This window comes from Globicephala melas, chromosome 12 (assembly GCF_963455315.2).
Source record: "Globicephala melas chromosome 12, mGloMel1.2, whole genome shotgun sequence".
In the NCBI taxonomy this organism is placed as follows: Eukaryota; Metazoa; Chordata; class Mammalia; order Artiodactyla; family Delphinidae; genus Globicephala; species Globicephala melas.
In genome coordinates, this window is record NC_083325.1 from 71,538,845 (window position 1) to 71,563,998 (window position 25,154).

Genomic DNA, 25,154 nt, shown 5'->3' on the forward strand with positions numbered 1-25,154 from the left:
TTAATGATAAAGAAAAAAAAATACTTTGAGCATTCATGCAAAATTATCAACGAATCTATAAAGGGAAAAAGTTTCAGATGAGCTTTAGACTTCTCCATAGTCACATTCAACAACAGAACACAGTGAGGCAATCCTTATAAAGAAAGGAGTGTGATCCAAGATTTTCATACTCAGCATATTTAATATAAACGCAACAGACAAATATTGTCAAAGATGCCAAAAGTCAGGGAATATACAATTGTCCCTTGAATAACACAGGGGTTTGGGGCACTGACCCATGTGCAGTCAAAAATCTGCATATAACTTTTAAATCCCCCCAAATTTAACTACAAATAGCCTACTGTTGACCAGAAGCCTTACTGATAACAAAGTTGATTAACATATATTTTGTATGTTATATGTATTATATGCTGTATTCTTACAAAAAAGTAAGTTAGCGAAAAGAAAATGTTATTACTAAAAACATAAGGAAGACCCTGAGAAAACCATAATTCAAAAAGACACATGCACCTCAATGTTTATTACAAACTATTTACAATAGCCAGGACATGGAAGCAACCTAAATGTCCACTGAAAGATGAACGGGTAAAGAAGATATGGTACATATACACAGTGGAATATTACTCAGCCATTAAAAGGAATGAAATTGGGTCATTTGTAGAGATGTGGATGCACCTAGAGACAGAGTGAAGTAAGTCAGAAAGAGAAAAACAAATATCATATATTAACGCATATATATGGAATCTAGAAAAATGGTACAGATGAGCCTATCTGCAAAGCAGAACTAGAGACACTGACATAGAGAACAAACGTATGGACCCCAAGTGGGGGAAGGGAGGTGGGATGAATTGGGAGATTGGGACTGACATGTATACACTGTTATGTATGGAATAGATAAGTAGTAAGAGCCTTCTGTACAGCATGGGTAACTCTACTCGATGCTCTGCAGTGACCTTGATGGGAGGGAAATCCAGAAAGGAAGGGATATGCGTATACATATGGCTGATTCACTTTGCTGTACAACAGAAACTAGCACAACATTGTGAAGCAACTATCCCCCAATTTAAAAAAAAAAAAGAGAACATATATCTACAGTACTGTACTGTATTTATCAATACTGTAAGTTTACATCATGTTTACAAGATGAATTGTCTGTCAGTGCCTACATCAATATTGTTTTGCATGATACAAAACACTACGATGATCGGCTGATACTGTTTTTCCAATTACGAGAGAGGCGCACTAAACTGTAATGTAATTCTTTTAAGGTAAAGTTATAAAACAGTAAGAAAACTAACACATTATTAAGTTTATATTAAATATCACTCACCTTATGCCTAGGTAGGGATAGAATCTCCACTTCAATCCAAGTCTTGCACACAATGTTCTACACGATGAATACTTAGGTGATGATAATGACGATGATGACACAAAAATGTCTCATACAGTTCTTGCCATACAATTATTAGATTTTCACACAAACACACTCACATACATACACAGCAGATAAGTTTATTAAAGGTACAGCATGATGACTGTTTACTATTCATTAAGTGAAAGTGGATCATCATAAAGGTCTTCATTCTTTTTTCTTTTTTTAAAATTAATTTATTTATTTAATTTTGGCTGTGTTCTTCATTGCTGCATGTGGGCTTTCTCTAGTTGTGGTGATTGGGGGCTACTCTTCGTTGTGGTGCGCAGGCTTCTCATCGAGGTGGCTGCTTCTCTTGTTGCGGAGCACAGGCTCTAGGTGCATGGGCTTCAGTAGTTGTGGCGCGAGGGCTCAGTAGTTGTGGCTCGCAGGCTCTAGAGTGCAGGCTCAGTAGTTGTTGTGCACGGGCTTAGTTGCTCCGCGGCATGTGGGATCTTCCCGGACAAGGGCTTGAACCCGTGTGCCCTGCATTGGCAGGCGGATTCTTAACCACTGCACCACCAGGGAAGTCCAACGTCTTTATTCTTGCCATCTTCATGTTGAGCAGCCTGAGGAAGTGGAGGAAGAGGAGGGGTTGGACTTGCTGTCTCAGGGGTGGCAGAGGTGCAAGAGGTGGAGAAGATGGAAGGGGCAGCAGGAGAGACAGGCATATTCAGTGTAACTTTACAGAAAGACATCATGATTTCTGCCTGACTTATTCCTTCTTCATTTCTCTTAAAATGTTTCTATACGGTACCAGTCATTCTTCCAGCATTTGCTTTAGTTTCAGTGCCCATATCACAGAAGGGTCCACGTCATAAAAGAAGTCAAAACCAGTCTTGAATAATCAAAATCCTTCTGCCAGATTGTCTAAGGTCCGTTTGTTTTCTGGCACTGCTTCTTCTACATCTTCTTCCTCATCGTCTGGCACTTGTTCCAAAGAACTCATACCCATCAAGTCATCTTCTGTTAATTCGTCCGGTATGATGTCTATTATATCTTAAATTTCTCCAAGATCTATGTCCTGAAACCCTTCACTCCCTCCCCCAACCTTTTTTGCCCTATCCACAATCTCTTTCTTGACTCCGTTGATTGGCTCTGTCATAAATCCAGTGAAGTCACACACGGCATCTGGACACAGTTTTCTCCAGCAGGAATTTATTATTTGGGGCTTGATGGCTTTCACAGCTTTTTCTCTAACAACGATGGCATCTTCATGGTGTAATCCTACCAGACATTCATGATGTTCTCTCTACTGGGGTTCTCTTCCATAGGGTTGACGATCCTTTCCAAAGAGTATTGTGTGTAATGAGCCTTAAAGGTCTTTATGATCCCCGACCTACAGGCTAAATTAGAGACGTTGTGTTTGGGGGCAAGTAAACCACTCAAACAGCTCACCTTTGGTGTTGAACTCACGGGGTTCTGGGTGGCCAGGGACATTGTACGATATCAAAAGAACTTTAAAAGGCTTACTGGAAAGGTGCTTCCTGACTTTGATGGAACCAATCCAGAAAAAGGGTTCTCATTGTCCAGGCCTTCTTGTACAATCAAAAGATTGGCAGCTGGTGTTTATCTCTTCCCTTCAAGGCTTGGGGGTTAGCAGATTTATAGATACAGGCAGTCCTGATCGTAAACCCGACTGCATTTGCACAGAACAGTAGAGTGAGCCTATCCCTCCAGCCTTAAATCCTGGTGCTTGCTTCTCTTCCTTACTAATAAATGCCCTTCACGGCATTTTTTTTTTTTTTTTTCCAGAATAGGGAACTTTCATCTGCATTAAAAACCTGTACAGGCAGATACCCTTTCTCATCAGTGGTTTTCTTGATGGTGTCTGGGAACTTGTCTGATGCCACTTGGTCAGCAGAAGCTGCTTCTCTTGTTATCTTGACGTTTTGAAAGCCAAACCTCTTTCTAAAATTATCAAACCATCCTTTGCTGGCATTAAATTCTCCAGCTTTAGATGCTTCACCTTCCTTTTGCTTTAAGTTGTCATAGCATGACCTTGCTTTTCCTTGAATTATATTAGCGTCTATAGGTATGCCTTTCTTACAGCAATCGTGCACCACATAAAACTGCATCTTCAATGCCAGGTAAAAAGGTATTTCGCAAAAAAGTGCAAGGTTTTCGCCCCTGCTGGTGTAGCTGCAACAACAGCGGCTTCACGAGTTTCCTTTTCTTGTTTAAATGGCCCTTAACGCTGGGTTCATTTATCTTGAAATGGCTGCAACCACAGCTGCAGACCTCCATCTACGGTACATATCAAGCAATTTAACTTTTTCTTGTATCGTCATGCCTTTTCTCTGTTTCTTGGGAGCACTTCCAGCATCGGTAGTGGCACTTTGTGTGATTCCCATGTGTTATTCAAGGTTGCAGTATTGAAGTAAACACGAAGAAAAATATGCGAGACCCACAGGAGATCACTTTTTACTACGACGTGCAATTTACTGGAGCCACCAACTGCTCATGCGGAGAAAATGTGTCACCCGGCATTTTATGTGAGCTCAGCACGATAGCAACAGGAGGTGGCTACGAAATTACTACAGCGGTACAGTATGTACCACAGTTGATTGTATGCAATTATGCCTTAATACCGATCTTTACTTTTGTTTACATTTCACTCAGCTGCGAATGGCGCAGTGTTTATTTGCATAAGTTTTGATAAATTTTAACTTTTTATAATAGATTTGTTTATTTTTTTGGTAGTAAGTGATAAAATGGACTAGTACCTACATAATACTTTATGCATTCATGACATACCTAACTTTTTCTTAATTTTTTTTGATATTTCTAGGCTACACAATTCATCTGTGAGATTTTACAATTTGTCACAAATCTCAAAAAAATTTTCTAACACATTTATTGAAAAAAATCCATGTGTGAGTGAACTCTCAGTTTGAGCCCATGTTGTTCAAGGGTGAACTGTTGTTCCTTTCTGGAAGAAAGTACTACAGGACAACCTTTAGCCAACCAAGAGACGATGGAGAATTTGGAGAGGTGCATTCATTAGATTAGAGCATAACACAAAAGACAAAGAAGAAGGCTCCTGCCCAGAAACTTACTGAAGACTCTTGACAGAAGCTGAGAGTGAAGCTTGTCAGAGGGGATCACCAAAGTACGAAAGCCATGGCTCTGAATTGAGAGAATACAGAGCAAACTGCCTGGACTGGGCTAAACTGGAGAAGCAGCCAGACCTCAGATGGGTTTTAGGGCCAGGAGGGAAGGTGAATGGCCCAGGAAGTGCCATAAGGCCTCACCTGGCTGAGAGAACCAGGCCACAAGTCCTAGAACCCAGAATTCATCTGTGAGAACAAAGTAGCAAAGAGCACCCAGGCACCCCTGAGGTCAGCAAGTACCAGATAGCATGTCTGAATCAGTCCCTCCCCGCAACACCACAGGGGAGAAACAATAGCTCTGTCCCTCTACAAATCGAAACCAGGCTTAGGAACAGCAGGAGGGCACAGAGCAATTTTATCCAGTAAGAATAAACACTAACGTATATTAATTAAACGCTTAGTGTGTGCTAAGCATGGTTATAAGCTCTTTACATGTATTAACTCATTTAATCGTCACAACTCTAAGAGGTAAATATTATTTTTACGCCCATTTTAGAGATGCAGCAACTGAAGCACAGAGAGGTTAAGTAGAATGCCTCGGGCCACACAGAAAGTAAGTGGTTGAGCTGAAACATAAATACAGACAGCCTGGTTCCAGAGCCCATGCTCAAACCATTGCGTAAATGGGTTATTTAAATCAGTCAACAAAGATAAATCTGAATCTTTATAACTATGGAACTGGTGAAGCAAATTATGTTATACCCCTTGAAATTTAATGTAGACATTACAAGGAAAGAAATAGCTTTATATGTGCTGGTATGTAATGATCTACAATATATATTAAGTGGAAAGAACAGAGTACAGAAAAGTGTGTTACATGCTACCTTTATAAGCAAAAGGTTTCATAGACACATGTACTTGTACCTGTATCGATACTTCTGGAAACATACTCCAGATCTCAAAATAGTTGTTACTTTTGGAGGGAGGGATAAGGAATCCAAGTGATCAGGGTTGAGGAGAAACCTGCTTTTCTGGCTCCTCCCTTTTGTGCCTTTTGAATTTTATACCATGCGCATATGTTGCCTAATCAAAAACAGGTGACCTAAATAGAGACAAAGACAGCTGAGGGGCCTCCCAGGGACATGAGATAATAAAGGCCATTTCACCAATTTGAGTGATGGCCTCTGGCAGGGAGAAAGTTTTGCTAGCAATAACTACAAGTAAAAGGAATTTCCTTCAGAAGAAAAAGAGAAAACAACATGACAGGATGTGTAAATGGGAGGTTTGACTCATGCACCTAGTTTTGATAGATTTCAGATTCCAAGTGAGGTGTGAGGCCATGTGGGAACTTCAAATCAGGTGCCAAGAACAGGTTAGACAAGGAGCCCACATTGAGGCCCTACCGTGTTGAGAGAGGAAGAACTTTGGGAGGATGGTTCCTCTGAAGGGAGCTTTGAAACCTTCCCCTCAAAGGTAAGGGAGCTTCAGTAGGATGCCCTGGAGACCCACTCCAAGTAGGGTTGCTTACAGGGGCCCGTGACTGAGAAAGCTAAAGGTGACACAGGGGCTGCCCACACCCACAGCATGAGCAGGACCTCTCCTGCTGTCCAGACGTCATTTCAGTGGGTCCTGCCCTCGAGGGCAGCTTTGTGGTGTGAGGGGACATAGGTAGAAAGCAGACTGGCAGGAGCGGTGCCAAAAAGAGAGCAGATGCAACCAATCAAAAGAAAGGGCGCGGGCTTCCCTGGTGGCGCAGTGGCTGAGAGTCCGCCTGCCGATGCAGGGGACACGGGTTCGTGCCCTGGTCCGGGAAGATCCCACATGCCGCGGAGCGGCTGGGCCTGTGAGCCATGGCCGCTGAGCCTGCGCGTCCGGAGCCTGTGCTCCGCAACGGGAGAGGCCACAACAGTGAGAGGCCCGCGTACAGCAAAAAAAAAAAAAAAAGAAAGAAAGGGCGCTTCTCAGGTCACAGGATGGGTCAGTGAAGGCCCAGGAGCAGAATGCATGAAGGACATAGAAAACTGCCCATGAGAGTGGGCATCACTAGGCCCGGAGAAGGGAAGCCAGCCAGCATCCACCAGGAAGCAAGGCACTTTCTTACCACTCACTTCGCTCCTTGCTCCCATGCCTGCTCTTGGCTCCTCACAGACAGTGTCCAGCTGGGGAGAGGCAAGAGACGCTGTTTCCCCCTCTCACCTTTCCTGGATCACAGACTCTCACCTGCAACAGGCCGCAGCTGAAGTAAGGCATAAGCTTTAATTACTAGGTTGAGGTTGTGTTTGGGACTTAAAGCCACCGTAAGGATTCTTATTACCTGAAAGTGAGCAGAATGTGATGCAAGTGCTGGAATCTCCACCCAGAGGGGAAGGCAAGGGCTTCCCTCCCACAGAGAGCTTTAAAAAGAGAGTAGGAAATAAAAATAAGTTGCTTCTATGGTCACAAAGTACAAGTCCTGCTTGTTCAGTGAGCTGGTTACACAAAAGGATTGGTGTGAAAGAGAAAGAATTAAAAGGCTGCCAATATGTATGACTTCTACCAATTATCCATGTTTGAAAAAGTCAGGTATAATGACAGAGTACACAAAATGTTTAATATCAATATGCAAATTAAAATCAAAGGCAGTGGATGGACCTAGAGTCTGTCATACAGAGTGAAGTAAGTCAGAAAGAGAAAAACAAATACCGTATGGTAACACATATATATGGAATCTAAAAAAACGCAGACGCAGACATAGAGAATGGACTTGAGGACACAGGGAGGGGGAAGGGTAAGCTGGGACGAAGTGAGAGAGTGGCACGGACATATATACACTACCAAATGTAAAACATAGCTAGTGGGAAGCAGCTGCATAGCACAGAGAGATCAGCTCGGTACTTTGTGACCACCTAGAGGGGTGGGATAGGGAGGGTGGGAGGGAAACGCAAGAGGGAGGAGACATGGGGATATATGTGTATGTATAGCTGATTCACTTTGTTATACAGCAGAAACTAACTCACCATTGTAAAGCAATTATACTCTAAAAAAGATGTTAAAAAAAAAATTCTTTGCTGAAACATTTCAGGTAGTTCAGGGTATTTTGGGGCATGAGCCACCCATCTCCTTGCATGGCCCTGCAATAAATCTTTCTCTGCTCTTAAAAAAAAAAAAAAAAAAAAATCTAAGGCAGTGACCAGTACTCTCACCTGGTACAAGCTCATAATGGATGACTTCATTATACCCTTATGTCCATTGTCCCATATGTAAGAAGGCATATTGAGTCACTCTTCTCCCCCTATTTCCATCTCCCTCTTCCTGGAGGTTCTCTCCTAAACATTCTATAAATTTATTTATCCAAATAAATCAAGTAAAGTTTTCTGTGCCCTCATTTTTAGTTCACAAGCTGTCTTCTGCTGTATTGGGGGCCAAATAACACATTTTATTTCTCCATGCCATGTGAAAATAAAGTAATTTTTAATTTTCTTACATCCCACCTCTTCTCCATTACATCCTGAAATATAGAGATCTCTACTGAATATTACATGTGCGGTTTGGAGATTAGATCACTGAAACTGTGAATGTATTCTTCATTTTAGTATGATGTGATAGTTTTGGAAAGATAAGGCAGGAAGCACCCAGAAGTGACTTTATATTTTTCCATGTGCTTGAAATTAACTGATGGATATTCTCATATATTAATTAGAGAGACCCAGGTCAGTTATATTATAGATAATAAAACATTTACTCTTGGGACTTCCCTGGTGGTCCAGTGGTTAAGCCTCTGCACTCCCAATGCAAGGGGCCCGGGTTCAATCCCTGGTCAGGGAACTAGATCCCGCATGCGTGCTGCAACAAAGATCTCAAGTGCCTCAACTATTTGGCACAGCCAAATAAATAAATAAATATTTTTAAAAAAATTTACTCTTAATCCTTGTAGATTGTTCAAAGACTATACAGTTAATTGCACAGACACGTGCATTTTATTTTTGTTTCCAGACAATACATCTCTGATTCCTTTGCAAAGCATGACAATCTCCTGAGCCAAAACCTAATTTTGGAAGTTTAGTTCTCCTGGAGGAGAATTTTGTTTATACAGTACACTCCCAGTGGTTGACAAAGGTTTAAGTGTTTGTTGTGTGTGTGTGTTGAGGGGTGCAGTTCTTATGTGATGTTTCTGTGAACATCGTTCCCCAAAGTTTTGTAACTTATATACCAAACAAGGACTAATTTCTTAATATATCAAGAGTGCTTACTTGATATGAATAAGAAGACCAACCGACAGTAGAAAAATGGACCGAAAAAGAAAAGGTTTGGATCATTCCCAGGAAAGGACATCTAAATGAATCTTATACAAATGAAAAGCTTCATCATAATAAGAGAAATAAAATTTTAAATGATAATGTAATACCACTTTCACCTACAGATGGATAAAGATCAAAAAGTTTGATGACACATCTGAATTGACAAGATTGTAGAAAAGCAGGTACACATATCTACACAACTTTCTCAAAAGGGCTATTTGGCAGTATCTATCAAAATGACAAAGGAAGATATGTGTTAGTCAAAACTTGCAGAACTGTATACTAAAAAGGGTAAAATTTGCTGTACATAAGTTATACCTTAATTTTTTTAATGAAAAAAGTTAATGTCAGTTGCCTCACAAGAAATTCTATATTGCCTTTGAAGAGAATGAGGGACTTCCCCCGTGGCGCCGTGGTTAAGAATCTGCCTGCCAATGCTGGGACCACGGGCTCGAGCCCTGGTCCGGGAAGATGCCACATGCCGCAGAGCAACTAAGCCCATGCGCCACAACTACTGAGCCTGCACTCTAGAGCCCGTGCTCTGCAACAAGAGAAGCCACCGCAATGAGCAGCCTGCGCGTTGCAACGAAGAGTATCCCCGGCTCACCGCAACTAGAGAAAGCCCGCATGCAGCAAAGAAGACTTAACGCAGCCAAAATTAAACAAATACATAAATTTATAGAAAACAACAACAAAAAAAGAAAGAATATATTAAGTATGTAAAATGGAGAATACTAATTCAAATTCTTCTATATTGTATTGTATGATGAGTGAACATTATTATTTGGAGAAAAGACAGCAAAAATATTAGACATAACAAGTTATAAGTGCATTTATTCCCTAACAAGTATTTTCCATATTAATTTTTATGACATGTTCAGTATCTGAGGACACTTCTTGGTCATAAGAGATTCTGAACATTTGTATAGCTTTTGATAGCAGGTTAGATCTCTTTTGACAGCAAGTGAGAAAAGATCTGATCCAAATACTGGCTTAAACAAAACAGGAACTTACTTGATTATGTAACTGAACAGTCCAGGAATAGGGCTTGCTTCTACGCTGCTGTCTTGGATTGAAGGCTGAAAAGTATCACCAGGGTGCCTCTCACTCTCTCTCAGCTCTCTCTCTCTTCACAGGTCAGTTCTCACAGGGTTCCCCCTTAAGATGTCAAGATGGCTACAGCAACTCTGAGCCTTGCATTAAACATAAAAATCTAGCAGGACAGAGAATGAATCTCTCTCCCAGAAGTCCCAGCAAAAGTATCATTACTTCTCATTGATTCTGAATCAGTCTGGCCAGGGGAATGCAATATTTGGATTGATTTAGATCACAAGCTCTGTGCCTGAGCCAGGGGTGAAGCCACAGCCAAAGCAACCACACTGGGGAGGCAGGGATTTCCACAGATGGGAATGAGAGTCCAGTTACCAGCAGAAGGGTGGCTGCATGGTGGGCAGAGAACAGCTGTCAGTAAACAGCAGTAGCCTAGATAATTGGCGTGCAATGGAAATCCAGTAGGAATGAGGATCTACCGAGAAAGAGAGGCACACCGAGAGAATGAGGGTGAAAATACGAGATGTTTACAGCCATCACTTGACATTAATATTTTAAATTAAAAAGTCAGTGTTTCTGGACTTGATATGCAATTTCAAAAACAAAGAATAATTCATGTTCCTGGACTTGATGTGCAATTTCAAGACTCAAGAATAATTGCTTTATTCTTCAAAACTAAAAAAAACAAAAAACACTTCGTAAAATGAGCTTTGAGAAGAAAATTTTATCCTGAGAATTACTGCAAGTAGAAGATTACTCTCATGTAAAAGCATGTCAGAAATAAAAGACAGTGCTGGGAATCAGCTACTCAGTTCTAGATGGAATGTCTAATTTGAAAATGATTTATTCTTTTCCATGTAAGGCTCTTCTATAATATGTAAACTGGAGGTGATTTGTACAACTCGTGTAGTGCTAAGAGCTAGAGTAAGAAGTTTGGGTTAGAAGCAGAGTGACTTTTAAAAATAGTTTTACAGTCCGTTTCTATATTCTTCAAGTACTTAATGGCAAGAAATGTAGTCCAAAAAGTTTTTCTAAGTCACTGAAGAGAATGAATAATTATCAGAGGAAGAAAAACATTTTACTAGTTTCTGAAGAGGCATTATGCTGCCTTGGCACAGGGCCAGGTGGATTTAGTGTGTATAATTTCTCCTGAGCTCCTCTGGCAAGGCTACTAGTAGCCTACCCAGCAGCTATTGCCCACTTCTTTCTGGCTTAATAATAATAATAATAATTACATGCATAAAATAAAAGCCCTATCTCGATTGGGCAATGATGTGCCCATTTTCAGAGCCTAAGCAAATCATGTCACTCTCACTTCCCTTTTGTGAGTCTAGCGACGGACATGAGGTCAAATTCAGGCCCAAGACGTTTGCTGGGAGCCTCAATGTTTCTTCCTGCTTAGGGAGACTTAAGAGAAAGAGAAAGCCCTTTTGCTTGTCTCCTTCCTTCCTGCTTGGGACTCGGCGCTCTGAGGATACACTGTGTAGAGCAGCTGCGCCATCTGGTGGCCAGAACGGGCAGGACAAGGGAACAGCCCTTGTGCCCGACCGTCATCCAGCTGCTGAGCACCCCAGTCATCACCTGCTTTCACACGTTTTCTTAAGTGGCATATTATGGGTCATGTGCTTTGAGCAGTTTTAGTCGGATATTCTGTTTCTTTCAGCCAAAGTCATTCCTAAATGATATGGCTCCTCCTCAAATTTCTGACTCGGGATTACCATAATAAATACCACACAGTTAAATTTTCCTCACAAAGACTAAAACAAAGGACTAAATAAATAAATAAATAAAACAAAGGACTGACCTTCAAAACTTCATTCTTGACGAACCACTATTTCTTACACTGACCTATTTATTTAAGTTTGATCCAGTGTTCGCCCTTGGAAAATAAAATTCAAGCCAGACCCTTTTTTTTATCATTTCCTTTGGAAAGCTATTAAATAAATTACTGAGATGACATTCCGTCACAGCTGACACCTGTCCTCCTGTTTCAAATATGACAATCAGTAAACTTTGAGGAGGAAAGTGGACAAGGAAAAACCCTCACTCAAAGCCATGCGGAGATACTGCAGACCTCCCCGACAAAAGAGCTTGAGTATAGACAGAATGACAGGACTTTGTAAAGAAAACTTAAGTATCAAACGGAATTCGACTAGATGACCTTTAAGGTTCCTCTCAGCTCTAAGATTCAAGGATTTTAATGGTCTTGGATCTCAAGCCTTTTTTTTTTTTTCTTTTTTTTTTTTTGGCTGCGCCACATGTCACACATCCTGCAGAATCTTAGTTCCCAAACCAAAGGGCCCAGGTCCTAACCACTAGACCGCCAGGGAATTCCCCTGGATCTCAAATCTTAAAACTGAAAAATGTTTTGTGTACGACTCTGCAAAACATTTTATTACCATCTTCTCTGCTTAAATATTTAATATATACCTGTTCTTTGCTTTCTGACTCCTTATTCCCTATCTTTAACATCATGTAACCCAAATTCTATATCACACCTCTATACTAAAAGTGTTCTTAGTTTACTAATGACTGAAGATTCAAACTAAATCCAACACATTTTTCTTAATCTTTTTTAAATTAGATAATTTTTCTGCAAACGTGCAAAGAATCTCCATGTATTTTTTAGAATCCTCATTCTTGTATAAATGCCTACAAAATTAAAATTTGAATTCCTTGGTACCATTGGTATATTTGTAGCCCATATCTTTCTTGTCAGTTTTTGCATATGCCTTGCATTTTTTTCCCCCAGCTTTATATTGAGATACTATTGACATATAACAAGAAAATTTAAGGTGTACAACGTGATGATTTAATACATGTATATATTGCAAAATGATTACCACAATAAGGTTAGTTAACACCACCATTCCCTCACATAATTATCTTTTTGTGTGTGTGGTGAGAACATTTAAGATCCACTCTCAACAACTTTCAAGTTGTTAATCAATTAATCAAGTTGTACCGTTAATTATAGTCACCACACTGTACATTAGATCCTCAGAACTTATTCATCTTAGAGCTGGAAGTTTGTGCCCTTCTTAATCTTTATCCTCCCTGGACTGTCTATTTTCCAACCCCTGCATGAAATTCTCCCCTTCCTTCCATCACATTCCTGAAACTTGAGGGTTTTTATTTTTCTTTGTAATCTTTATTAAGATACAACCAAAACATCTGGGGGAACTTTTTAAAATTGCACACATCCAAACTCCAGTCCCAGAATTATGATTCAGTGGGGCAGGTGTGGGGTGCTTTGACTAAACAACCTATGTTTTTAGGGTACACGTTTCCCCTAATCTCTTCTCCTATCAATTCTGTTTTGTAAGCAGGGAAGAAATGGGAAATGGCTGTTCTTAGGCTACCAAGTTCTGTTCGACATCACACAGTTAAATTTGGGTTTTATGCTACTGGGGAAAAAGGGTTGGCCTTGCTATTAAAAGAGACAAAGGGGAACTTCTTTGCAAATAAGAAAATATCCACTCACCAGAAGGAAAAGAATGATAAATTAAGCTTTGTTAAAAGTAATAACTTCTACTTACCAAAAGACACCATTAAGAGAATGGAAAGGTAAGCCACAGAATGGGGAATTATATTTGAACCATATATTATTGAAAAGAGGCTTGTATCCAGAATGTATAAAAAACTTACAAAGCAGTAAGAAAAATATGGACAACTCAATATTTATGAGGAATTCTGGAAACTGCCTGTGGGAGAGCCAGTTTTCAAACATTTACTGGCCCTAGAGGATGTGAAGCCATCTTACAAAAATGTTAGCCAAGTAAGAACTTTCTAACTCCCCGTCTTGCCTTCCTACCTCACTCCTGTTCTCACCTCTCTCGCAGCTCCTTGCAGAGTTACAAAGAGCACAGAGCTTATAGGTCGGAGGTGAGTAAGAATAAGAAGAGCAGTACACACAGGTGTGTACTTGCAGCAGGTACCAGAAGGGAAAACTTAATTACTGACTTGAGGCTATTTTCACACAGCATTTTAGGGATATTTTCACTAGGTATAAAATTCTGGGTTGGCAGCTCTTTAGCTCAGCACATTAAAGGTATCATTACTCAATCTTTTGGCTTCAGTGACTGCTGCTAAGAATTCAGCAATCAGTCTAACTATTGCTTCTTTGACAGTCAACTGTCTTAAGTTGCTGCTATTAAGAGCAGCAACTTAAGCTGCTCTTAATAGTTTCTCTTTGCCTTTGGTTTTCTTGGTTTCCCTATGATGTGACTATGTGTGGCTTTCCTTTTACAAGTCTTCTTGTGATTCACCAGGCTTCTTGAATTCGTAGGTTGAGGTCTAGAGCTGAAAGATTCCCAGCCATTATCTCATTACATGTTGCTTCTGTCTCATTGTCTTTTACTTCTTTTAAAACTCCAATTAAACAAGTTAGACATTTTCATTCTGCTCTCTTTTCTTCTTCCATTGTTTTTTCTCTTTGTGCTTCATTCTGTGTGGTTTCTTTTGTCTTCATGTACACTAATTCTTTCTTAACTGTATCTAATTTGTCCTTAAATGCATTCGCTGATTTCATTTAGGTTACTCTATTTTTTACTATTAGAAATTCTATTTGGTTCTTTTTCAACTCTGATGTGTTACTTTTTAAAAATTCTGTACAGTTTTCTACTAAAATATTCAAGCTTCCCTTTTATCTACTTCACTTTGATAAGCATAGCTGCTTTACAATCTGTATCTGGAATCCTTGAGGATCTGTTTTAGTAGTCTGTTATATTTTATTTTTCTTGTTCATGGCATTTTTCATCTTGTATACCTGATTCTTTTTTACTGTGTCCTGACAATTTTATTTTTAATTATTTGTAAAAATAATTTGAGGCCTGCAGTGATGTTCTCTTTCTCCAAAGAGAATTTTCATTGCTTCTGCCAGGCAGTTGGAGGCACAAACAATCCAAGATTACCCTAATCCAATTTCACAGATTGACATTTTCTGGGCTGCACAGATGACTCAAGAGCAGACTGCGTACAATTCACCCTTATTTCTAGTGTCCATCCTTCTAGTCTCAACCCAAGGTGCAGGGCCCTTACTGTGGTGGGCCATGGACTCCAACTTTTGTCTTCCTAGCCCCAAAGGCAGTCAGGTCTCTCAACTCCCTGTTCTGTATTACTAGACATCCTCAGAACAAAGTGACACCACTTCCAGGCACATCTCTGTGGATTTTCCTCTTCTCCAGGACCTTAGCCTAGGAATTTCTCACTATTTGTTAATTTGCTATTTCTAGAAAGATGATGTTATATCTTGTTCAGCATTCTAGCTGTCTTCAACGGAGGATTTGTCTAAATTACTTAACTCCTCATTCCTGGAAGTAGAAGTGTACCCTCTACTTTTTCATCTCTTCCTACTTACCATCCTGTATCTTTCTGAGGAAGCATATACTGAGTGGAAACAATGAAAGTTGGGTTCTGGTATTACCTTCTCCATTCATTTGTATGGCTTAGAGCAAATTACCTAACTTTTGGCTCTCAGTTTTGTGGAAACAAATTAAAATTAACCCGTCCATCTCTTTAAGGAAATTAAAGGAAAACATTAAAGGAAAAATATATCATGTAGTCCTAAAAGAACTTTTGTGCTGTTCTCCAAAATGGCTTAGCCTGTGCTGATATATATAGCAAATTGCAACCTTATAAACCAAATAAAAATTTGTTTGGTTACCTAATTATTCAGATTTAATCAAGATGTTAAATAATATTAAATTTGACCATGTTTTATATTAATCATAGGTGATATAGACTTCTATTGTGCTCTCTTCTCATTCAACATGAAAAAATAAGAATTTGTTTGCCATCATTTTTAAAAATAAGAGATACATACAAATATTAAGGTTTCAAATCTGTATGAATGTCAAAGATTATAAATTATGTTTCAGATAATTATGGCAAGTTTAAAACATAGCTAATGTAAGATAGTATTGTTAATGTGTTAACCAGGATAGATTAGTTATGCTGCAGAATTAAATAATCCCAAACTTTTGTTGGTTTAACCCATTAACGTTTATTTTTCACTTACATGAAGTTAGCTGCAAGTACCGTGGCTCCTCTGGACATCTCCCTTCTAAGCACACCTGACATCCAGGCTATTCCCATCTTTTGGTCACACCATCTCGACATTTAGCTTCTACTGTTGTAATGGCAGGAAAAGAGAGAGGCATCAAGAACTAACAAGTGCTCTTTTCTCTACACTTTGTCCCAGAAGTGACACATGTCACTTCCACTCACATCTCATTTGTCATAACTAGTCACATAGACCCACTTAACTACAAGGGAGCTGGGAAATGCATGGGAGGACATGGATATTCAGTGACTAATAAATTATAATAAATTCCATCACTTTAGATGTGATTGAACTTAAAATGAACTCCTTGAAATATTTCCAAGTAGTTGTTCCCAAAACAATAGGAAAATCATGGTGTGATTTCCAACATTTGAAGAAGCAAATCCTCTGCTGTCTCCCCCCTGCAGTGGTTAATTTTTTAAGAGGCTCTGACAGCTTCAAAACATAAAACACAGCATGGAACTTTGTTTATTCTTGGATAGTTGCCTTATATTTAAAAGGCAGGAGTTGGATTAAATGATCTCTAATGTCACTTAATCCTTGAAATGATTGTTTAAACAACCAAAAACAGTTATTTTCTATTTCAACTTGGAATCATTTTAATTCAGAATTCTGATTTTCTTAACCAAAACCAATTATGCACTAGAAGTTCCAGCCCCTTGGAAAAGAACATTTGATAAGTGAACTAGCGATAAGGTAAATCTCATGCAACTGGTTTGTGTCACACAGGATTTCTCTACTAGGACCTTCGTTTTTTTTTTTTTTTTTTCTTTTTGCAGTATGCAGGCCTCTCACTGTTGTGGTCTCTCCCGTTGCGGAGCACAGGCTCCGGACGGACGCACAGGCTCAGCGGCCATGGTTCACGGGCCCAGCTGCTCCGCGGCATGTGGGATCTCCCCGGACCGGGGCACAAACCCGCATCCCCTGCATCGGCAGGCGGACTCTCAACCACTGCGTCAACCAGGGAAGCCCCGGACCTTCAGTTTTTTAATGAAGGCATTTTGTTAAGTAACATAAGTTAAAAAAATATGGAAACACCATTTCTCAGGTGCAATGGCAAGGGGTAAGACCAGTTTATTCAAAAAATTAACATGAGCTTACATCATTAAAGCTTTGCTCTTCATATATAAGTTAGCATGCCTGAGTTTTAGCAGGAGAATTCTTTAGTAAGAAAATTTTGCTAAGTTTGTTAATAATGTTTCCTGTGTTCTGTTTATTGGTAAGATGTTGAGAGACTACTGGTAATAATCTCTAAACTTTTCATTGCAAAATCAGATCCTAGAGGGTCTAAACAGGTAGATGAAGCAGATACTTGGGAGTTATGGAGACAGGATGGAGCTTGTTTAAAGTGGGGACCAGTACCAGCATATTGTTCTGCAAGAATTTGGGTTCACGGTGTCAAGATCTTCCAATTTAGGAGTGAAGGAAAGAGAGCTGTTAAGAAGGGAAGGAGGATGCTGGTTTAGAATGGAAGAGGCAGGGATTGTTGGGAGAAGGGAGAAAGACATTAGCTTGATTTCTACACTTTCCTTCCCTCTCTCGGTCAAGCAATGTCCTCCTTATGTGAGATGTAAGAGGAAGGGAAACTAGGAAAGCAAAGGCTGTTGGATAGACAAAAGTAAAAGTTAGGTAACAAGGCTCTCTTAGAAGTCAAAGACCAAAAATAAAAGAGGCAAGGATTAATAACAATAGTAATAGTAGTAACTAACAGTTATTGAGAATTTACTGTGTTCCAGGTCATATTTTAAGAGCTTTACATGTAATTATTTATTTAATCCTCATACCACTGTGTAGTAAAGAATTTGACCTCCATAGAGAGGTCTGGCCTTTGTCCTAGCTCTGGGAGATAACCTCTACACTCTTGGAATTTTCCAAGTGGCAAAAGTGTCTCTGTTATTCATGGTGGGTCCCTTGGACTACACCTGACATTTATGCTAACAAGGTGACCCATGGTGGGCCCCTAGGTAGTTTATGCTAACAAGATGATTCAAGATGGGGGCTGGCCAGGAAGAAAATAGGGTTGTCATATCATCATTTCTAATTTACCTTTTTGTTCTGGAGTTCTTAGCTAATACAGTCATGTAAAATAAATAAACAAATAAAGATTGGAAAGACAGAAACAAAACTTCGTTATCTGTAGATGATAAAACACTAGAATTAAAGAGAGTTTAGCAAGTTTGCAGGAAATCACGTGAACATCAAAAAATCAATTGTATTTATATTCACCAGCAATAATAATTAGAAAATGTAAAGATACTCTTGTTCTAAGAATCGAAAACTAACAAGTTTCTGTTTTCAGGTAAAATGAAGTAAGCATATTTCCAATCTTTCCCACTGAATGCAGCTATAAAATGGACAGAACGCATGAATCAGTCCTCTGATGACTCTAAACATAAATAGGAAAAATTCTCAACATCACTAGCCATCAAGGAAATGCAAATAAAAATCACAATGAGATACCACTTCACACCCCCTCTGATGGCAATAATAAAAAAGAGAGGCACTTTTTGGCGAGGATGTGGAGAAATTAGAACACTTATACAATGCTGAGAGGAATGTAAGATGGTGTGGCCACATATTGAAGAGAAATCCAAGAGAACTGAAACCTACCCCCACAAAAACTTGTACACAAATGTTCACAGCATCATTATTCATAATCGACAGAAGTGGGAACAACCCAAATGCCCATCAACTAGTGAATGGATAAACAAAATGTGATATATCTATACAATAGAATATTATTCAGCCATAAAAAGGAACGAAGAATGGATTCATGCTAGAACATGGATGAACCTTGAAAATATTATGCTAAATGAAAAAGCCAGACAGAAAAGGCACATATTGTATGATTTCAAAATCTGTATTAGTCAGGGTTCTCCAGAGTAGGAACTGGCTCACAGGACTGTGGGGCCTGGCAAGTTCAAAACTGGCCAGCAGGCTAGACATTCAGAGAAGAGCTGATGTTGTAGGCTTGAGTCCAAGGCAGAATTCTCTCTTCCTCCAGGGACTCAAGCTTTTTTTTCCTAAGGTCTTCAACTGATTGAATGAGTGACTTCTAATGGGTATGGGCTTTCTTTCTCAGGTGATAAAAATATTCTGGAATTAGATAGTGATGATGGTTACACAATTCTGTGACTATATAAAAAGCCACTGAAATGTACACTTTAAAAGGTTGAATTTTATAATGTGTGAATTATATCTCAGTAAAGGTGTTATTTAAAAAATTCTAGCGGAAGTTTTTATAAATATAGACAAGCCAATTCTAAAACTTATTGGAAAGACAAAGGAACTAAAATGACGAAACCAATGTTGAAATAGAAGAATTTGAAGGAAATGCACTATTCAGTCTTAAGATTTGCTATAAAGCTACAGTAATCAAGAGCGCTACCATGCATTCAGTCCTGATTCCTAAGATAAAGAGATTTTAATATGAGGAAATTTTTTTAATCTAAAAATTTTTGTCACTTATTTATTCCATTTTTTATATATTCTCATTTCCAAAAAAAGGATATTAGTCACCTTACCAAAATAAATACAGTATTGAATGAATGAATAAAAGACAAGTGAAAACATAAGATTAAAACAAAGTCCAAAAGTCACTTAAAAGTAATAAACAAACATACAAACCATAAGATCCTCTCCACCCTCTAGTAGATTTAGCTAAGAACTTTCCTAGAAGCCAGCCCCCAAAAAGAAAAGTCAGTTGCATGTCCACAGTATTCATAAGAGATAAAAGCAGATACTCAAGAGAGAATACTGATTCCTGATTTTGCAAATTGAGAGAAATTTCTCCCATTTAGGAAAACACAAGTGTGTGGGGTGAGTAGGGTGTAAAATGTTGACAGCCTTGGAGCCAGCAGCTTCAGCAGTGACAAGTAGAAGTATTGCTGGCACAAACATCCACAATTTGACACTGGGAATCGGCAGCCTGGGAACAGAGATCAGTAAGAGTCAGCAGCCAGCAGGGGTGTGGCCTTTAGTTGGCCTTTGAAAAAAGACAGCAAGAACAGAAACTTCAAGGCAGCCAAGAGAACAAATTCACAGAACACTTGTGAAATACCACATAGATTCCGAGAACTCTTTACAAGGAACAGAGGTGGGGAGAAGAGACAGAGAAATATTGCTATGTGACTATTATTCAGCTCCTCAGACCACCTATGTCAGCAGTCCCCAACCTTCTTGGCACCAGGGACTGGTTTCATGGAAGACAATCTTTCCATGCATGGGCTGGGGGGGAGATGGGGGGGCAGGGGATGGTTCAGGTGGTAATGCGAGCGATGGGGAGTGATGGGGAGCGGCAGATGAAGCTTCCCTCGCTCACCTGCCGCTCACCTCCTGCTGTGCGGCCCAGTTCCGAACAGGCTGCAGCCTGGTACCAGTCCATGGCCTGGGGGTTGGGGTTCCCTGACCTATGTGATATGTTTATCTTTTCTTTCTTTCTTTTCTTTCTTTCTATTATTTTTGTCTGCGTTGGGTCTTAGTTGTGGCACATGGGATCTTCATTGAGGCATGTGGGATCTTTCATTGCAGTGCGAGAGCTCTTCATTGTGGAGCTCAGGCTCCTCTCCAGTCGTGGCGTGCAGGCTTTTCTCTTCTCTGGTTGTGGTGCGCAGGCTCCAGGGCACATGGGGTTTGTAGTTTGAGGCACGTGGGCTCTCGTTGAGACACGCAAGCTCAGTAGTTGTGGCACACGGGCTTAGCTGCCCCGCGGCATATGGGACCTTTGATCTCTGACCAGGGATAGAACCTGCATCCCCTACATTGTGAGGTGGATTCTTTACCACTGTACCACCAGGGAAGTCCCCTGTTTTTCTTCTCATTTTTTGTTTTTATGAGACCAACCCATGAATTTGTTTAAAAAAATTAAAGAGAACTGTGTTTACAGTGGACAATAGCAGAAGTCTGCCCCTTTGAGCTTTATTCCCAAATTCCCACTCCTCTTAAGCAATTTCTTTAAATTTTTTTGGCTCTTTCTTCTGGTTTTAACTCCATTTACATAAATTATGTGCTTACATTGCCATTTCTTTATTTTTTTATGTTAGCTATTACCTATTGACTTGCTGTTATGGTAAATGAAGATTTAGTTCTCTTAAGTCATCTCCCTCAAATATATTTGCTCACATATACTTCCTCATTCCCATTTACCAAATTAGTTACATTGGCATTTTTGTTTAAATAAATGTTTATTATTTATATTATTATGATTACTTTCTATTATTCACAGCTGTGTGATAGTGTATACTATGATAACATTTCATACTTGAACAACTTTATGTTCTTCCTGGTATTGATAATTGCCTCAGGGTCTTTTGGTTACTTGTTTGCTTATTTCCCAAGTCAAAATCACTAATTCAACTCCAAACTATCCAATAGAACTAAAAATCATTTCTGAATACATTAATTTATTTATTTGTGGCCGTGTGGCTTGTGGGATCTTAATTCCCTGACAAGGGATCGAACCCATGCCCCCTGAAGTGGAAGCACAGAGTGTTAACCACTGGACCACCAGGGAAGTCCCCTGAATACATTAAAATACATCAGATAATCTAGAAGTAGTTTTCTCCCTGGAAGTATCCCTCTTGGAGCCCTCTGCCTTCATTCTCTTAACTGTACTGGTCACTCACTAGGCCTACTGCCCAGCTGTCATCCTGAAACTTCCCATCACTAAAATCCTGGGAATTCTTTTCCCCTTGCTTATATGTTAGATATTCTGTTTCCTGGATCCAGTGTTTTTCTCTTTCTTGGCTTCTTCCTTTTTCACATCATTCAGTGTTCCTGAATAAAAGTGTCATTATTTTACCCTTCTTATTAGAGTGATAATATGCCTATAGAATTTTAGATTGGAAATCATTTTTCTTCAGAATTTTAAAGCACTGCTTCATTTTTTTCTCCAGACTAATTCAATGTTCTTGTTTTGTTTTGTTTGTTTTCTGAGTCCTGACTTGCTTCTCCTTTCTTTGAATTTTCGCTATGGCTTGTTTGTGCATTTATTTTTGGTTGTCTTTGTCTCTCTTAAGTCTTTTTCAAATACCTAGTACACTTTTGTTGTCCATTCATATTTTTAAATAAGGCACTAAAACACTGATTCAAAGATTTGAGTATCCTGTATGGGATTCTCTGTACTTCCTGGACTTGAGTGCTTCCTTTCTCATGTTAGGGAAGTTTTCAGCTATAACATCTTCAAATATTTTCTCAGGCCCTTTCTCTTTCTCTTTCTCTTCTCCTTCTGGGACCCCTATAATGAGAATGTTGGTGCATTTAATATTGTCCCAGAGGTCTCTGAGATTGTCCTCATTTCTTTTCATTATTTTTTCTTTATTCTGTTCTGTGGCAGTGATTTCCAGCACTCTGTCTTCCAGCTCACTTATTTGTTCTTCTGCCTCAGTTATTTTGCTATTGATTCCCTCTAGTGTATTTTTCATTTCAGTTATTGTAGTGTTCATCTCTGTTTGTTTGTTCTTTAAATCTTCTAGCTCCTTCTTAAACATTTCTTGTATCTTCTCAGTCTGTGCCTCCACTCTTTTTCTGAGATTTTGGATCATCTTTACTATCATTACTCTGAATTCTTTTTTAGGTACATTGCCTATCTTCTCTTCATTTAGTTGTTCTTGTGGGTTTTTATCTTGTTCCTTCGTTTGCAATATATTTCTCTGTCATCTCATTTTGTCTAACTTTCTGTGTTTGTGGCCTCCTTTCCACAGGCTGCAGGACTGTAGCTCCTCTTGTTTCTGGTGTCAGCTCCCTGGTGGGTGAGGTTGGTCCAGGGGCTTGCGTAGGCTTCCTGGTGGGAGGGACTGGTGCCTGCCCTCTTTTGGGTAGAGCTGGGTCTTGCAACATGGATGGACCTAGAGATTTATCATACTAAGTGAAGTAAGTCAGAAAGAGAAAGACATATACCATACGATATCACTTGTATGTGAAATCTAAAATATGACACAAATGAACTTATCTATGAAACAGAAACAGACTCACAGACATAGAGGAACAGATTTGTGGTTGCCAAGGGGAGAGGGGATGGGGGAGGGATGGATTGGGAGTTTGGGATTAGCAGATGAAAACTACTATATAGAGAATGGATAAACAAAACAGTCCTACTGTATAGCACATGGAACTATATTCAGTATCCTGTGATAAACCATAATGGATAAGAATACGGAAAAGAATGTATATATATATATATACACACATATATATATAACTGAATCACTCTGCTCTACAGTAGAAATTAACACATTATAAATCAACTATACTTTAATAAAATAAATTTTTAAAATATAAATTAATTAAAAAAAAAGATTTGAGTAAGTGTGCCAGACTTTCGCCTGGTAAGGTTCACTGTGGAATGACTGAGCGTGCATTTTAAAATTTTCTTTAGAGCTATTCACTTTCTCCAGGGAAAAAACCTTGAACCTTCTGATTGGTGGGTACATGGGAACAGAGCTATGGGCCTTCTGGCTTTCAGCTTTTTTTGGAGTTGAGAAACTCAAGAGAATGAGTGGACGGTCACCCTTCACCATATGGACTTTGTCACTCTTTGTAGTATGGTGCTTCTGCTTTGCCTACCACTGTGCTTGTCCCTGAATTGGGACCTGTCTTTTCAATTTAACCATAGATTAAGGCCTCCAGTCTTCTGCTTTGGGTACTGGAGAGAAATTAGTGTATCAAAGAAAATAGAGTCAGATACTTCTGCATAGGAAAAGATAGTGGGAAAAGGATATTTAACAGTTAAATACAGCAGAGTGAACATATGGCACTTATTTCTGTTGCTTCTAGAAACTCTGCTAAAATGAGATTAAATTCTTGAAATGAATAAACACAGTAAAGGGAGAACATGAACAGTGATGAAGCTGTCAGAGTTCTGGCAGAAAACAGACTGGCACACTCAAAGGAGAATTGAATAGAATTTGATAAGGAAACTATTTACAGAGGTGTGGGCAGCATTAAAAGAACCAGTAAGGGATGGTGAAGTACAGGGGGGCTATCTCCACCCGTAGGTCTGAAGGGGCAAGTGGAAAGTGGATTTTTTTATGTTAGATTACAAATTAAGTCTCAATAGATTTTAAAAGATTGATATCATATAAAGTATCTTTTCTAACTATAATAGGATTATCAAAAATAAAAGTGGAAAATTCACAAATTTGTGGAAATTAATACATTCTTAAACAACCAAGATAACAAAGAAGAAATCACAAGGGAAATTAGAAAATACTTAGAAAAGAATGACAATAAAAACACAACAAACCAAAACTTATAAGATGTAGTGAAAGCACTGCTAAAGGAGAAAAAAAACAAGACCTCAAATCAGTAACCTAACTTTACAATTTAAGGAACTAGAAAAAGAAGAACTAAATCCTAAGCTAGCAGAAGAAAGGAAATAACAAACATTTAGAGCAAAGGTAAATGAAGAATAGAAAAATAGAGAAAATTAATGAAAATAAAAGTTCATCCTTTCAAAACTCAACAAAATTGGCAAACCATTAGCTAATGGACTAGGAAAAAAAGAAGATTGAAATGACTAAAATCTGAAATGAAAATGGGAATATCACCAATTCTACAGAAATAAAAAGGATTATAAGAGAACACTATGAGCAACTGTATGCCAACAATTTGGATAACCTAAATGATATGGACCAATTCCTACAAACACAAATCAACCAAGACTAAATCACAATGAAATAGAAAATCTGAATAGACCTACAGTAAGGATGGTGAATCAGTAATCAAATATCTGACAAAGAAAAGCCCTAGACCTGATGGTTTCATTGGTGAATTCTACCAAACATTTAAAGAAGAATTAATGCCAATACTTCTCAAACTTTTCCAAAACACTGAAGATGAAGGAAAACTTCCTAACTCATTCTACGAGGTCAGCGTTACCCAGATACCAAAGCCAGACAGACACTGCAAGAAAATAAAACTACAGACCAATATCCCTTATGAACAAATATTCTCAACAAAATACTAGCAAACCAAATTCAGCAAAATATCAAAAGGATTATACACCATGACTAAGTGGAAGTTATTCCTGCAATGCAAAGATGTTTCAACATATGAAAATCAATTAGTGTAATACACCATATTAACAGAATGAAGAAGAAAAGTCACATAAGCATCTCAATTGATGCAGAAAAAGCATTTGACAAAATTCAATACCCTTTCATGATAAAAACACTCAATGAACTAGGAATAAAAGGAAATTAACTTCACATAATAAAAACCACATATGAAAACACATAGTGAATATTATACTTAATGGTGAAAGACTGAAAGTTTTTCCTTTAAGACCAGGAAAAAGACAA

The 25,154-nt window shown here is 38.9% G+C and overlaps 1 long non-coding RNA gene across 1 annotated transcript in view; it reads right to left on the reverse strand.

Moving 5' to 3' along the window:
* The window catches only part of LOC132598214 (uncharacterized), a 63,320-nt gene that overhangs the window by 15,269 nt on the left and 22,897 nt on the right, over positions 1–25,154 (reverse strand). Inside the window, exon 2 of the long non-coding RNA XR_009566109.1 lies at positions 15,811–15,921. This is a non-coding gene — a long non-coding RNA (uncharacterized lncRNA). The remainder of the gene's footprint in view (positions 1–15,810; positions 15,922–25,154) is intronic.